We start from the raw sequence: 17,323 nt of genomic DNA on the forward strand, positions 1-17,323 counted from the left end.
TTCAATCACTTCTAGGAAATCTGGATGTAAGAGGTCACTATCTAGATGATTTTATGATGGCTTTTGATAAATAGCTCTTGTGGGGTCAGGGTTAAGGGTATTCATTTTGGTAAAAACGATGCTCTTGGTTTCACTTTGCAAATGACAGCCTAAATAAAGTTTTAGTTTGCAGTGTCACATATGGAAACTGTTTTGGCCTCTTTTCTCACTGGCTCACATTTATAAAAATCTTCACTAATAAGTTGATAATATGATACTAGCTGTCAGGCTCAAGGCTAGTGGGGATTTGAGGCTTCCAAATCTCTCTAGCTGAAGCTCTGAAACATGTTTTTTCTCTTATGACTACTTTGTGCTAAAAACCTATGAAATGGGACACAGAGAATAGGAGCATTACTGGAAAGATTGGGCCCCAGATAAGGATAAAGTTATTCACTCTTTCAAAGTATTGAAGGTGTAATCCAAACTATGGGTCATGGAAAATTTTAAGGACATAGCAATGTTATGAGACAAGCTTACAGTCCTAGTTTGTATACCAGCCTAGTTAAATAAGAGGGGTGAGAATTTTTTAAAAAGTGCAACATGATAAGGAGAAGAAATTTTGGTTCCAACTTTACCTTCAGAGACAGGGATAGCTAATAAAATCCTGTGGAAATTATTTGTCTTTCCCTAATAAAACCTGACCAATAAAAAAATGCAACATATAATGGGTGACTGAAATAGTTACAAAATAAACACAGACTTTCCTTTATTTCAGAATAAGTCCAGCCAAGAAACAAAATTGCTAACAAAAACCACAGAGTTATTATCATCCAATGGAGGCAAAATATTTACTAAAACCATAATCCCCTAAATTGACATGAACTGGAAATACTGCAGAAAGATTGACCCGTATTTGCCCCAGATGACTTTTTAACAGTCGCTACCTGTTTGTTTTTCCTCCAGAAGGAGAAGATTTAGTTTATTATTTCAAAGAAAAGAATTGCAATATACTCATATTGTATCAGGACCAGCACTTAGCAAGTTCAGTTAGTTTTTGTTTATTCATGGTTAAAAAATAATCTAAAAAGTGTAGGCTGAGGGAGAAAACATATTTACACAATAATTTGGTAAAGGTAAATGTTAAAACATTTCTGCACTTGAAAATCACTGAACAATTTTAATAATCTTTCCCTTCCGGTTGAGGCCAAGTAGGAGGCTATGTGGCAGTACTATCTGGCGTTCCCAGGAACTGGACAGGGCTTCGGTAAGAGCCTTTCCTTAGCTCCTCTCAGCCACAAAGAAAAGTGCTTTGTTTACTCCAAAGAGAACTTACACAGAATCTTAGCAGAAACATCTGCTATTTTTTTTTAAACAAACAACAGCTAAAACTGCTGAGGTATGTTATTTACAGCAAGATAATAGACAATTATTAGGACCTCTGCTTCTATTGTATGACCTGATAAAAACAGGTGAATTAAGCTCTCTATTTCCAGTATATTTACTTTGATAAAAACATATTAATGCTATTTTGTGTAAAGACTTGAAAGCAATTTCAGCCTTGTTTTTATATGAGAAGAAAATAAATGTCTATATATTTTTTTCCTTCTCTGTTTCCAAGGATGCAGAATCAGGGTGTCCAACGCTCACTTTCTTGGAACTTGATGGTACACTTTTTTTGCCAGGACAATCTCATTGATTCCAAGTGGAGGTCAGGACTTCTGGCATGGTTAAATGTCATATTCTAGGTCATAGTTTTGTTAATTTATTTCTTAACACATTAACATTTTTTTTTCTGCTTCTCAGTCTCACTGAGTAGGCCAATATGCCAATATTAGAGCTTGATAGTTTGAGTTTGAGTATAGTCTGTGCTGTACCATATTTATCTGAACTGACTGAGTTTAATAAAATCTGTTCCTGGTGTCTTAGTCTGAGCTATTATAACAAATTACCATAGACAAAGTGGCTTAAACAGCAAACATTTCTTTCTTACAGTTCTGAAGACTGGGAAGTCCAAGATCAAGGTGCCATCAGATTCCATGTTTGGGAAGGGCTCACTTCTTGGTTTACAGATGACCATCTTCTTGTACCCTGTCATGAGGCAGAGAGCAGAGAGAGGAGACAAGTTCTCTCATGTCACTCTCTTTTTTTTGAGTCAAGGTCTCAGTCTCACTCTGTTGCCCAGGCTGGAATTCAGTGGCATTATAATATCTCACTGAAGCCTTGACCTCCTGGGCTCAGGTGATCCTTCCTCCTCAGCCTTCTCAGTAGCTGAGACTACAGGCACATGCCACCACACCCAGCTAATTTTAAAAATTTTTTGTAGAGATGAGGTCTCGCTATATTGCCCAGTCTGGTCTTGAGCTCACAATCCTCCTGCCTCGACCTTCCAAAGTCCTGAGATTACAGGCATGAGCCACTTTGCCTGGTCCTTGTCTCTTCTTAAAAAGGCACCAATCTCACTTAGGAGGGCTTTGCCTTCATGACCTAATTATCCTCCAAAGTCCCCATATCCTAATACCATCACATGGGAGATAAGGCTTCAATATATAAATTGGAGGGGGGGAAGTGGGGGCACAAAAATTGAGTCCATAGAAGTTCTATTAATTAATTGATTGATCAAATCTAGCAAAACTTGGGCTAAGCTCTGGGGATATCATGGTAGAGTGAGCGAAAACACACTCAAATGTGGTTTCCATGTCCTTTTCTCTTTAAGGAGGGAGGCAAACATTAATTGCATCATAGAAATAAAGGAAAAATCATCACTCTGTTAAATAGAACAAGATACTATAGGGACATATACAAAGAGCATTTGAATGAATTGGGGCTGTCAAGGAAGGCTTTTCTGTGAAGTTGCAATTGAGTTGAAATCTATATAGGAATTAATCAGCGGAAAAGAGGAGACCATATTGTTCAGGCAGTGGGAGCAGCATGTACAAAAGTTTGACCACCCATCCTTATTAGAGGGGCTTCTGCTCTCCTCACAAATACAGTTTTATAACATATGAGAGTCTGAAGAACCTTTTCAGTTCAAATTCTAAATACATCATAGAATGGCTAGAAGAGTGAATTAATGTGGAGCCTTAACTGGGTTATGGTAGGACAGTGATTTTGATGTGTACTGAGGCAGTGGACTAAGAAAGAGGAGAGGGACACCAGAGGCAGGTGAGCTCAGTACCGTCCTTAGTTCTGGAAAAAGAGGCTCTGAACCCTGTGCTTCAGAGGGTCCCCAAATCACAACTATACACAACACATAAAGAAATGATTAAAAAACCATTGCCAGGCACGAGGCCTCACACCTGTTATCCTAGCACCTTGGGAGGCCAAGGTGGGAACATTGACCCCAGGAATTCAAGACCAGCCTGCGCAACATAACTAGACCCCTGACTCTAAAAAAAATTAAGAAATTAACTGTACTTGGTGGAGTGTGCCTGTAGTCCTAGCTACTCCATAGGCTGAGGAGGGAGGATTCTTGAGCCCAGGGGTTCAAGGCTGCGGTGAGCCATGATTGTGCCACTGCACTCCAGCCTGGGTGACAGACTGAAACCCCAACTCAAAAACGACAACAACAAAAACTCAGGCACTTGTCAGGAAACTTTCACCCTTGTGACTAACAGGCATCAGGTCCCAGGGAAACTCTTTTCTATATCTTTTAACTTGCCTACTAGAAATAAAAGTCATTTTCATTCTAGTGCCTTGAAGTATTATAGATTATGCTACATCCAACATGAGAAAAGAAGAATGCATCAGGCTCCGGGGAGGATTTGAACTGCCCAAGACCTTAGGTAAGAGAAAAGATAAATTAATTAACTTGTCAAATCCTTCTTCTCATAGTATGAATGCGACAGGTATTTGCATAATGAAGTTTCATTTCCCACTAGTGCTGAGCATTTGTTTTCTTACTTCTCCTTACACAAATCAATTCATGGTTCTGGAGCAACTCCAGATATGCTCAGTATTGAAATTTTTGCAGATGGAGGCTTAGGAATATTTTCTAATATTAAACAGTGCATGTTACTTCTAAATTTGTGTGGCTCTCTACCTGGATGTAATGTGCTTAAAGTATGATATCAATTCTAGACACTGAATGCTAGAAATGTCAATAGTTTTCTTTTTCTTTTTTTTTTTCTTAGAGACTAGGTTTTGCTATGTTGCCCAGACTGGTATTGAATTTCTGGCCTCAAGTGATCCTCCTGCCTTGGCCTCTTAAAATGCTAGGATTACAGGTGTGAACCACGATGCCCAGCCTAGTATTCTGAAAATTTTTAATAGGTTAGTTAATCTTTCAAAATCTAAAAAAAAAATTTCAGCATTATTTAATTTTACTTTATAATTTGATATTCATTGTAGCTTATATTTTACCTATTTATTTTAATAATTTGGCATGTTTTAATCATTTTACTATTTATTTTAATAATTTTATAATTTTAAAAAGCTTTCATTTTTGCTTTTTAAAGTTATTTACATTTTTAATTAAAATATATTCAAATTTTCTACTCTTTATGCAATTATATTTTTCCCCTTTCATCCTTTAGATCATTGAAAATGAGGGCCAGCGAAGAAATAGAAAATTGTAATAATAATAGAGAATTTGAAAGTAGAGTTCAAAAAAGCATAAAAAGCAAGAAAGAAAAGAAAGAAAATGTTCAAAGAGAGAGTCCATTTAAAATAAAACTAACAATATGGAAACAACGTTTTTTGTTTGTTTGTTTGTTTGTTTTTTGAGTTGGAGTCTCACTCTGTTGCCCAGACTGGAGTGCAGTGGCATGCTCCCGGCCACTGCAGCCTTGACCTGCTGGGCTCTGGCAATCCTTCTGCCTCATCCTTCCAAGTAACTGGAACTACAGGTGTGCGCTACCACACCTGGCTAATTTTTGATTTATAGTAAAGATGAGGTCTTGCCAAGTTGCCCAGGCGGGTCTTGAACCTGCGGGCTCAGGCAATCCATTCACCTCAGCCTCCCAAAGCACAGGATTGCAGGCTGAGCCACTGAGCCCGGCTGGAAACAATGTTAAGTGAACAGACATTTGTTAAGCATGACCCTCATAGAATTTGTAAGCAAGAGATCACAAGTTCTTATTTAAATATGAAGATTTAACTGCTGATCAAAATAATCCTAATTATTATTATCATTCTCGTCAAATCCACAACTTAAATAGGTCAGACAAAAAAAAAATCCTTGCAACTTTATGTTCTTTATTAAATTAAGATTTAATCACTAACTAAAACATTGAGAATGAAAAAGATTACCAATTTTTGTATCAACTTCATAATACAGAAATAACAAGAACAACTCTGACCTGCCCATTAGAAGACAGAGAAACTAACAGTCTTGAAATCAGCAAATTAGGGAAGAAATCCTCCAGAGCATTTGACTGGATGATGATCTGGGGATGGAGACACAACAGCCTCTGACAGCGTGAGATTATTGTGAGGCAAAATGCATTCCAAGTCAAATAGATGATTACAATTTTCCATTTCATGAACATGGCAGAAATGTTAATATTTCATTTTACTTCCAATCCTTTCAAATAGGAGACTGTAAAAACTGGTTATTTCACAACCAATCCTCAAGATAGACCTTAAGCAATGAAAATATTTGTGACAGGAAACACATTTTCATTAAAATATTATAAAATGTCCTTTATACACACAAAGTGCAGATGCAGTTACTAGAACTGGAAAAAAGGTAACATACATAGTAAGCAATTGCGAATAATCAATGAATAAAAGTGAATATCAAATTGTATATGGGCATAATGTTCTTTTTTCAGGTTTATTTAGGTATAATTGACAAATAAATATTGTATGGCACAATGTTCTTTAAAGAATAATATTGTATGTCTAATATCCAGCCAAGCTTAATGATGCCTTTCATGATAGAACAACACAGTATTTATAAAACTTAATGGAGAATGTTGAAGATTTGTAGAAAAAATTTGATGAAAGAATGACCAAAAATTTAAGATGGTTAAAAAACAATGAAACATAGCCAGGTGTGGGAGCACGCGCCTGTAGTTCTAGCTACTTGGAAGAATGAGGTGAAAGGATCGCTGGAGGCCAGCAGGTGGAGGCTGCGGTGGCCGGGAGTGGCCACTGCACTCCAGTCTGGGCTACCGAGTGAGACTCCAACACAAAAAAACAAAAACAAAACAAAAACACAATGAAACAGATAATTCTGTAGAAAAGACCATCAAAGTAAAATGATTAATTTACAAGATAAGAGAATGAGATAAATCCTAAAATTTTTAAAAAGCAAAATTTACTCAGTTTAACTAGATTGCACTATAAATAAATATCTTGCTAAATAAGTAACTTTATATTTGTGTTGAACTACTATGAGAAAATAATAAGGAAGTTGAAATTAATGAATATTTCATGGTTTCAAACCTGTTGTAAAATGTACAGATTTTTACCTAAGGGAAGAATTGGAAAAGCAACTTCAATTTAAGACTCTGATTCAAGAGACTGTTTGGGTAAGACTATGAAACTGCCACTAATGTGGTTGATAATGACAGTGATGAACAAGCCAGGATTTTGGTAAAACGTCTAGAAATACATGCCATTTATGGTACATAGTTTGAATTTGTTATTAAGAGACATGGCCTCAACACTGCTGATTTGATGACATTCTCTGAAACAATTTAAACATTACATGTAGTATTTTCGGCTCTGTCCAAACATATTGCATTTTGAGAACAACATAAAACTTGACCTAATAAATACTCTTGGATATGTAATGGAAATGCTAATCAAAGATTGTTAAAGCAATTAGATTTAAACAAAATTTAAAATGTGCGATAGCAGTTAATGGAAAATTATTTAAATAGTGACTTGTGCTTTGAGCAGACAATGAAATTAATTTTGAATATATTCACATATTTGCTCACCATGAGTAATATTAGCAAAAGCTTAGGAAAAAAACAGATCTAACTTTGGCTATTTTAAAGGCTTTTAAAACTCTTCAAATTTTAAGAAAATGATTTTTATAAATAGAATGAAAATACAGGTGCAATATGTAACAGAAGTAATAATCCGAAAAAAATAAGAAAATTAAATAAGCTAATAAAAATGTTCACTTAGCTATGAGTAAGATGCGTATTTTTTTTTAAAATCCCCAAACTACATTTTATAAAGTCTATTTTCTGACCATTAGAGATCAAGGTATATTCTCAACCAAAGAAAGATTTATTCTAAATTTTAAAATATTATTCCAGAATTGAAAAAAATTGTGAAAGCAGAAGGGGTAAGAAGTACAATATGACTCTAGATACTATCTTTAAAGATTGTGAAAATCACAATGTGACAACAACCTATATGATGAAATTTCAATACTTTGTAATATTTTTGGGGACCACTCATCCTATGCAAACCTATTACACTGTTTGAACATGGCATGTGAAATTAATGCTCCTTTCTAAACTGTGCTTTAAGAATTGAAGAATTTTATTGACAATTTAGTTACCACTGCCTCAGCAGGGGTAAGTTTCTCTAAATGTAATTAATAAAACTGTAACAATTTTGACCCAAGAAAGTTTGTCTAATTTGACATTTCATGTTAGTAGAACTCAGATTATGTAACAATCTTGATTATAACAACATAATTAGTAATTTCGATGAATCAAAAGCAAGAAATGTATATTTTATAGAAAAATATACAGTATTTTGTGAACTATGGATGTCTTTATTATTCATCCAAATATTACTATTTATCAACACGCTATTCAAACTTGTGCAGTAATAATTAAATTCAGTAGTCTTTGTTATTTTGCTGACTTTCAGTGATTAAAAAAAGGTGTATTTTCTTAATATATTTTAAAATTTTTGTTGCTATGAAGTCATTTGTTAAAATAGGATGATAGGATATGTTATAGCTAATGTGTGTTAGTCTGGTTTATAACTTTTAAATATGGGCCTCCCTCCAGGCCCCAGCCCTGGAAATGTTAGGGGTAGACCTGGGAAAACTGCTTCTCTGCTGCATATGACATTTATGAGAAGAGGACAATGAACTTGCCTGTTGGAGGGTAGCTTGGAGGCCCATGCTTGACCAGCCTCGTTTAGGTTCATGACTGGTAGGATAAGATTATGGAAAGCTTGGCATTAGGCCATAAGGATGCACCATAATCAACACTATTTGCAGCCCCTTGATAAGACTTAGAGTGGGCTGGAAAGAGATTAAGAATACCAGATGCCTGGGGATGAAAGTAAAAAGGGCAGAGTTCACTTTTTTTGTTTGTTTTTTTGAGTTGGAGTCTCACTCTGTCGCCCAGACTGGAGTGCAGTGGTCGCTCCGGCCACCGCAGCCTCGATCTGCTGGGTTCCGGCGATCCTGCCGCCTCAGCCTTCCGAGTAGCCGGAATTACTGGCGTGCGTTACCATGCCCGGCTGATTTTTTAATTTATTGTAGAGATGAGGTCTCACTGCCCAGGCGGGTCTCAAACCCGCGGGCTCAGGCAATCCACTCACCTCAGCCTCCCAAAAGCGCAGGGCTACAGGCTGAGCCACCGAGCCCAGCAGAGTTCAGTTTTTAAGTGGTACTCTTAACCACCTCTTCTCCACCCCTATTCTGGGACCTGCCACTGTGAAGGCAAGTGCCCAAAAGCTAGATGCTATTTACCTGGGCTCAGCCATAATGCTTTCAGAAACCATTTTTGTACTTAATGTCACCTGTCCAAGATTTCCCAATTAGAAACTGTGAGAGTATTAAACTATGAAACCATATTGCCTTGATGGATTGTAGATACAAATAATTATAAAATACTTGACAAAAATAAAGCCTAAATAAGTGTGTCATGATAATATTTGCTGTCCCTACAACACAATGAAAACTTGCTTTCATGTAGTGATATTTGCCATGTTTCCACTTGGCTGCTAATTACTTTCTTGGGAATATTTTACCTGGATCAATATTTATCAGATTTAATGAACTTTCTTCAGACTGAATTCTAGGCTTTTTCTTTTCCTAGATTATGCCCCACCTCCCCCCCACCCCCAAAAAAGGAAAGAAAAAAAAATCTACCTACCTTGGATAGAGGAAAATTTAGTTCCACTTATTTTGTCTCTCTCCCGGTATTTTAGTGGTGATTAACAAATGGTCCTTGTTTTCTATGTGTTGGACCAATGAGTAGACATGTGCTTCATCTTTAGTCTGCAGAAGTTCTCTGTCATCTTATGTGGTAGGTATGTCATGACAAAACTGAGCTCAGTTTATAAAACCACTTCTTCTGACACTTGGTAGCGTGGCATTTTTTAGTCATACCATTAAAACATCACATTCATAAAGAAACTTTTCTTTACCTTGTAGTTGAAGTGACCTTGACCTGCTATTTTGGTTCTATCATCAACACTAGTCTTTTACAAAAAGTAAAAAGTTAATAATGTTTGGAAAATGTAACAAAAATCTTTCTTCCTCCTACCTAGTGGCTATGGTCTATATCAACATAGATCACAATAGTGGCTATGGTTTATATCAATGTAGATTATAATAGAGGCAAATGTCTAATGTTTCCCCCCCACCCCCAAATGTCTAATGTTTTTTTGTTTTGTTTTTATCTGTGTGATAGAAACTTGTACTAGTTATATATAATATGTGCTACAGATTACTACAATAATTGTGGCTTAAAACAAAAAACATACTTTATCTCATTATTTCTGACCATCAGAAATTTGGGAGCAGATCAGCTAAGGGACTCTGACTTGGGATGTTAATGAGGTTGCAATCAAGCTATCAGCAAGGACTCCAATCATCTGAAGGTTGAGCAGGGCTGAAGGACCTACTTTCAATATGGCTTCCATATTCCCATGGTTGTTACTCTCTCATGTGAGCCTCTATATAGGCCTGTGCAAGTGTCCTTATCACATGTAACTGGTTTCTCCCAGAGTGAATGCCCTAGCCTTTGAGGTCACATACCATCACTTCTGCTGTATTTTACTGGTCATACAGATCGATACTAATACAATGTGAAAGGAAGAAGACCAGAGCATGAATGCCAGGAGGCAGGATCACTGGGAGCTCTCTTGGAGACTGGCTACCACAAATAGGGCTGTGTTTGGAGAACTCATCAGCTAGAATTGAAGCCAAGATGCACTCTGGGTGAAGTTGTGTCACTTGAGTTCTTGAATTCTAATTAGACTTTGCGACATGTATTGGCTGCCATTTGAGACAATGGCAAAAAAAAAAGAATTATATATATTGGTTTCGGAAGTTGGAAACGTCAGTTCAAAGTCTTGACCCTTACTATGCTTAGAAGATATTTGATCTAAATCTGACTATCTGAGCTTCTGTTTCTTTAAAATACAGGAATGAGTACATACCCCGGTATCCTTAATCAATTGTGATACAAGATAAAAAGCCTTAGTTCTCAGTATAGTGCCAGGCATATAAGAGTTAAATTAATGCTAATTTCCTTTCCCCTTTTCCTCAGGATACTCAAGTAGAATTTCTCAAACACTGTGCCATGAAATATCACTTTTTCACTTTGTCATCCTTCTGAAACTCCTAAGTATGTGTTGCTTCTGGCTAAAAGTGGTCCCCTCCAACGTGCCAAACAGATATTACTATCCTATATGTTTATCATTGTGGAAGACTTTGATTACTACTTCTCAGAAATAGAATTTCTTTAAAATAGTTACTATAATTTAATAACTAGAGCAACTAGGTAAGAGAAATAAATCAAAGGTCTCCAAATTAGAAAAGAAGTTAAATTGTCCCTGTTTGCAGATCACATGATATTATGTATAGAAAACCCTAAAGATGCCACTAAAACTTTTAACACTAATAAAAAAAATCAGTAAAGATGTAAGATTCAAATTGACATAAAAATATGTCATTTCTATATTGTGATCATTTAACTATATAAATAAATAAAATATTGAGAATTAATTTAACCGAAGAGATGAAATATCTGTACACAAAATTTATAAAACATTGATGAAAGAAATTGAATAAGATACAGATAAATATAAAGATATCTCATATTCATGGATTAGGAGAATTAATGTTATTAAAATGTCCATATTACCCAAAGAAATTCAGTGTAATCTTTATCAAAGTACCAATGACATTCTTCACAGGAATAGAAAAAACATCTTAAAATTTGTATGAAACCACATAAATAGCCGGGCTCGGTGGCTCAGCCTGTAATCCTGTGCCTTTGGGAGGCTGAGGTGAGTGGATTGCCTGAGCCCGCGAGTTTGAGACCCACCTGGGCAACTTGGCGAGACCTCATTTCTACAATAAATCAAAAAATTAGCCGGGCGTCGTAGCTCGCTCCTGTAGTTCCAGCTACTTGGAAGGCTGAGGCGGAAGGATCGCCGGAGCCCAGCAGATCTAGGCTGCGGTGGCCAGGAGCGTGCCACTACCCTCCAGCCTGGGTGACAGAGTGAGACTCCAACTCAAAAAAAAAAAAGAAACCACATAAATACCCTGACTAACAAAAGCAATCTTGAGCAAAGTGAACAAAGCTGGAGGCACCACACTACTTGACTTCAAATATATTACAAAGCAGTAGACATGGTGGCTCATATCTGTAATCTTTTGAGATGCCAAGGCAGGAGGATCACCTGAGGCCAGGAGTTCAAGACCAGCTTGGGCAACAGGGAGACCCTATCTCTACAGAAAAATCATCTGGGTATGGTGATGCCTATGGTCTTAGTTACTTGGGAGGCTGAGGGGGGAAGGATCGCTTGAACCTATGAGTTCAGGGTTGCAGTGAGTTATTATTGTGCTTCTGTATGCTAACCTTGGTGACAGAGTGAGACCCTGTCTCCAAATATAAATATTTCTATTACAAAGCTATAGTAATTAAAATAGCATACAAACAGAAATGTTGACCAATGGGACAGAATAGAGAGCCCAGAAATAAATCCACACATTTATAGCCAACTGATTTTCAACAAAGGCACCAAGAACACACAATGGAGAAAGGACTGTCTCCTCAGTAGATGGTGTTGGTAAAGCTAGATATCCACATGCACAAGAATAAAATTAAATCCTTACCTCAAACTACATACATAAATAAACTCAAAATGGATTAAAAACTCACACTGAGATACCACCTAACTCCAGTCGGGATGGCCATCATCAATAACTCAAAAAACAACAGATGCTAGAGAGGATGTGGGGAAAAGGGAATACTTCTACACTGTTGGTGGAAGTGCAAACTAGTACAACCTCTGTGGAAAACAGTTTGGCAATTCCTAAAAGATCTAAAAATCAACCTTCCATATGACCCTACAATCCCTCTACTGGGAATATACCCGGAGGAACTCAGATCACTCTATGAAAAAGATACCTGCACACACATTTTTATTGCTGCATTATTCACAATAAAAAAAACATGGAGCCAACCATGCTGCCCATCAAAAGAGTACTGGATAAAAAAATGTTGTACATATGCACAATGGAGTATTATGCAGCCATAAAAAAGGACAAATATATGAACTTTTGCAGCAAGTTGGATGGATTTAGAATCTATCATACTCAGTGATCTATCACAGAAACAGAAAACTGAGTACCACATATTCTCACTCATAAGCAAACCTTGAACAATTATCATAATACTGTAAGAAAGGGTTTGGCAGTAGTGGGAAACTGCTAGGGGAGTGGGGGCAGGACTAGCAGTAGTGGAAAACTGCCAGGGGAGGGGGGGCACACCTCATCAACAAGGGTACCAAGCCGGGCTCGGTGGCTCAGCCTGTAATCCCGCGCCTTTGGGAGGCTGAGGTGAGTGGATTGCCTGAGCCCGCGGATTCAAGACCCGCATGGGCAGCGAGACCTCATCTCTACAATAAATCAAAAAATCAGCTGGGTGAGGTAGCGCATGCCTGTAATTCCGGCTACTTGGAAGGCTGAGGCGGAAGGATCACCGGATCCCAGTAGGTCGAGGCTGTGGTGGCTGGGAGCGGCCACCGCACTCCAGTCTGGGCGACAGAGTGAGACTCCAACTAAAAAAAAAAAAAAAACAAAAAAAAAACAAGGGTACCTACATAATGAACATTTGTATACCTAACCCTGAATTGTACCCCAAATCTTTAAAATTAAAAATTAAAACAAAAAGGACTTTAAGACCCGAAACTATGAAACTACTAGAAGAAAATATAGGAGCAAAAGCTCCATGACATTGGTCTGGGCAATGATTTTTTTGGATATGACTTCAAAAACACAAGCAATAAAAGCAAAAATTGACAAATGGGATTACATCAAATACATGTAATGGCAAAGGAAACAGTCAACAGAGTGAAGAGACAACCTACAGAATAGGAGAAAATATTTACAACTATATATCTGATAAGAGATTACTATCCACAATAAATGTATATAAAAACTCAGACAGCTCAATAGTGAGAAAACAAATAACCCAATTATGGAATTGGCAGAAGCTGGGCACAGTGGCACATGCCTGTAGTCCCAGCTACTGGGGAGGTTGAAGTGGTAGGACTGCTTGAGCCCAGGAGTTTGAAACCAGCCTGGGCAACATAGCAAGGCCCCATTTCTAAAACAAACAAAGACTTTTGAAAATAAATAAATAAAAAAAAATAATAATAATGGGCAAAAGACCTGAATAGACATTTCTCGAAATAAGACATATAAATAACCAACAGCTGTTGACCAAAAAAGGCTCAACATCACTGATAATCAGGGAAATGCAAATGAAAATCACACTGAGATATCACCTCACACCTCTTAGAATGGCTATTACCAAGATGATAACAAGTATTGGTAAAGATGTAGAGAAAAGGGAATCCTTGCACACTGTTGACATGAAACTAAATTAGTACAGCCATTATGGAAAATGGAATGGAGGTTTCTCGAATTGAAAACACAACAGTATGATTCAGCAATCCCACTATTAAGTATATATCCAAAGGAAATGAAATCAGTATGTGGAAGAGATATCTGCACTCCCGTGTTTATTAGAGCATTATTCACAATAGCTAGGATATGAAATCAACATAAGAGGATGAAAGGACAAAGAACACGTGAAATATACACACACACAGACACAGACACACACACACAGACACACACACACACACACACACACACAATGGAATACTACTCTGCCATAAAGAAGAAGGAAGTTCTCTCATTTGCAACAACATGGATGAACCTAGAAGACATTATGTTATGTGAATTAAGCCAGGCACTGAAATACAGATACCACATGATCTCACTTATATGTGGAATCTAAAAAAGTTGATCTTATAGAAGTAGAGAGTAGTTGGAGGAGGGTGTCAGGAAGTGGTTGGTTAAAGGATTCCAAATTTTAATTATGCAGGAGACATAAGTCCAAGAGATTGACTGTACAGAATGGTGACTGTAGTTAACAATATATTATATTTTAAAATGCAGGCCAGGAGCAATGGCTCATTGCTGTAATCCCAGCACTTTGAAAGGCTGAGGTGAGAGGATCGCTTGAATCCAGGAGTTCGAGACCAGCCGGGCAAGACAGCAAGAACTTATCTCAATAAATAAATGAAAAATGCTAAAACAGTGGATGTAAAGTGTTCTCACCACAAATAATGATTTATATGAAGAAATGCATATATTAATTAGAGAGATGCAGTCATTCTTCAACTGCAAAACAATATATTGTACATAGTAAATACATACAATTTTATCTGTCAATTTAAAAATTAAAAAGTAATAATTAAGATTGTAAAAATGTAGCCCACTAGAAAACACGTCCTAATCATGTACTCAGTATTTAATTATAATGACCTCTCCCTGAGAGAACTATCTCAACACAGGCACGGGAATGTATTTAGCAACATCTTAGAATAGACTTCTCAAACCTACCTAACCCCAAAAGCAGAGATTCAGAACTGGATTAGAGTCTTCAAGAGATGGAGTTGGGAATCTATACTTTTAACAATGGTGCCTAAAATTCTGTGATTAGGTAAGTCTAGGGGATACTACATCTGGTAAGTTTATCTCTGAAAAGTGGGAGGTAGGGGGCCTAAAAGTGAAATCAGGGGAATTGGGATGGGATATTCACACACATTTAATCATTATATAATTAAATACTGAGTACACACACACACACACACACACACACACACACACACACACGAATTTGCCAAGAGAGACGCTAGAAGAATACACGAGGAATCAATAATAAGGGATTACCTTGAGAGGAGTCAGGGAGACTTGGGGCAATAAGACATAGAGGTGGGAGTGAGACTTTTCACTGTACAGTATATATTTTTTTAAAAAGATTTGAACCAAATGAATATTTACCATTTGACAAAACAAAGCAAAATGGACTGAGTTTGACCCATGAACTGCTATTTGATACTTCTGGATTATACAAATCCCTAAACTTAAGTCATTGAAGTCTGAATCATTGCTTCATTCATTCAGTAAACATCTACTAAATGCCTCCTAAGGTCCAATCTATGTGTTTAGGTGCCAGGACACTATCACTGTCCTCCAGAAGTCTCTGCCTCTAGACTCTCCAGTGGCCCTGCTTGGTGAATATTTAAAAGAAAATCTTTTTATTGCTTTGGCAACTTTAACTAATTAATAACTGTTTTCAAGTTGAATCTCTAGTGAATAGGTAAGACTTGCTTGCAGATTGCAATACATATTTGTATATACATGATTAATGTTTAAGACCATACAAATATTTTAATCTTAACTATTTTGAAATAAAACCTTCTTAGTCTTGTTTGTTCTATTAATTTGTTAGGCAAATACTTTTTTCATTATCCCAGGGTAAACTTAAACCCAAGCCAAGTCAAACCAGTGTAAATTCTAGGTTAAATGAATATGTATTAATGAAACTTGAAAATATTTGTAAATAAAATGTCTGAGTACAAACTGTTCTCAATGAGAAACAGACGAGGGGGAATCGAAGTAAAATAGAAATCCAATCTACCTTGCCTTGCAAAAACAAAATAGCTGTGGCCTAGCTTCTTTGAATCTGGTAATCTAGTCTTGAATGAATAACTTTATCTCTTCTAGAGGTATATTTTGGCTTCTTTCCTCACCTTCTCTCCCACCCCCCATTAACTCCCGGAAATGTACAATGCATGTCAAAAAGCAGTCTTCTCCCCAGTGGTAGCATGGAGACCTGTCAAGGTGCCAGTAGACGTTTAGATTGGCTCAGATGCAGAAATACATTTTCTACCATGATACTGGAAAATGTTTTGGGTTTCTGGATTCTTAAAGATTCTTCTGCCTGAAAAGTCTATTCAGACGTCTACTTTCTACTTCACTATGACTAATTGTTAGGCAGGCAGCAGTTACTCAAGACAAATATTACTGGTTTTGAACTGACATTAATATCTTTAAGAAAGCGTAACTATCTGTGTGGAGCAATGTTCTTTATCAAGATATCACCCTGAGAGCTCCAAAAGTTACATACATTTAATTGAGAAGAAAAAAGGTCATTAACATTTTGTCATGCAGGTCTGACTAAATGATGTCCTTCTGGGAAATGAAACAAGAAATCCAACACTATATGTGTTTAATAAAAGTTGTGCTAGGTTGAGAGTTAATATCCTATCTAGTAGATTTTAACATCTGTTTCAGTTTTCTTTTGCTATATCACAAACCACCCCAAAATTTAGTGGCTTAACACAATTTATTATTATTGCCTATGGCTCTATAGCTGACTAGGCTCAACTCAGCTTGGAGTTCTTGCTTGGGACCTATCAGATGGTGGTGATCAGATGGTGGCTGGGGCTGAAATAATCTGAAGGCTTGACTGGGTTGGACCAAAATGACTCCTTGAGTCATGTCTTTGGCTTCTCCTCTGGAAGAACTGGAAGATCTAGAGGCTGGCATCTGTCCCTCTGTCCACATGGCCTCTTCACACAGCTAGCTTGGAATTCCTCACAATGTTATAGTCTAACTAAAGGTTAGCGTGCTTACATGGAGCTGTTTCCTCCAGAGTGAAGGCAAGAGATCCTGTCAGAAGCTGCAAGCCTTTTAATGACCTAGCTTACTAGGTCATGCATCATCAATTTGTTGCATTCTTTTTATTTTTTTATTTTTCAGAGATAGCATCTCGCTCTGTAGCCCAGGCTGGAGTTTAGTGGTATGATGAAAACTCACTGTAACCTTGAACTCCTAGACTCAAGCAATCCTCCTGACTCTGCCTCCCAAGCAATGGGGTTATAGATGTGCGCCACCACGCCTGGAAGTTGCATTCTATTGGTCAAAAAAACTAGTCATACACAGGAGCCAATTGAAAGAGTTCTCAACGGCCAAAGCTAAGCAACAAAATAAATAAAGCAGTATTGGATCATTACTCAAAGTATAAGATAGGGATCTATGCATTGGTGATTAGATAAGTAAATAAGTAAATAAATAAACCAATGGGTGAGACTAGACAAGTAT

This window comes from Carlito syrichta, unplaced genomic scaffold (assembly GCF_000164805.1).
Source record: "Carlito syrichta isolate Samal-C Ts95f unplaced genomic scaffold, Tarsius_syrichta-2.0.1 Scaffold262834, whole genome shotgun sequence".
Lineage (NCBI taxonomy): Eukaryota > Metazoa > Chordata > Mammalia > Primates > Tarsiidae > Carlito > Carlito syrichta.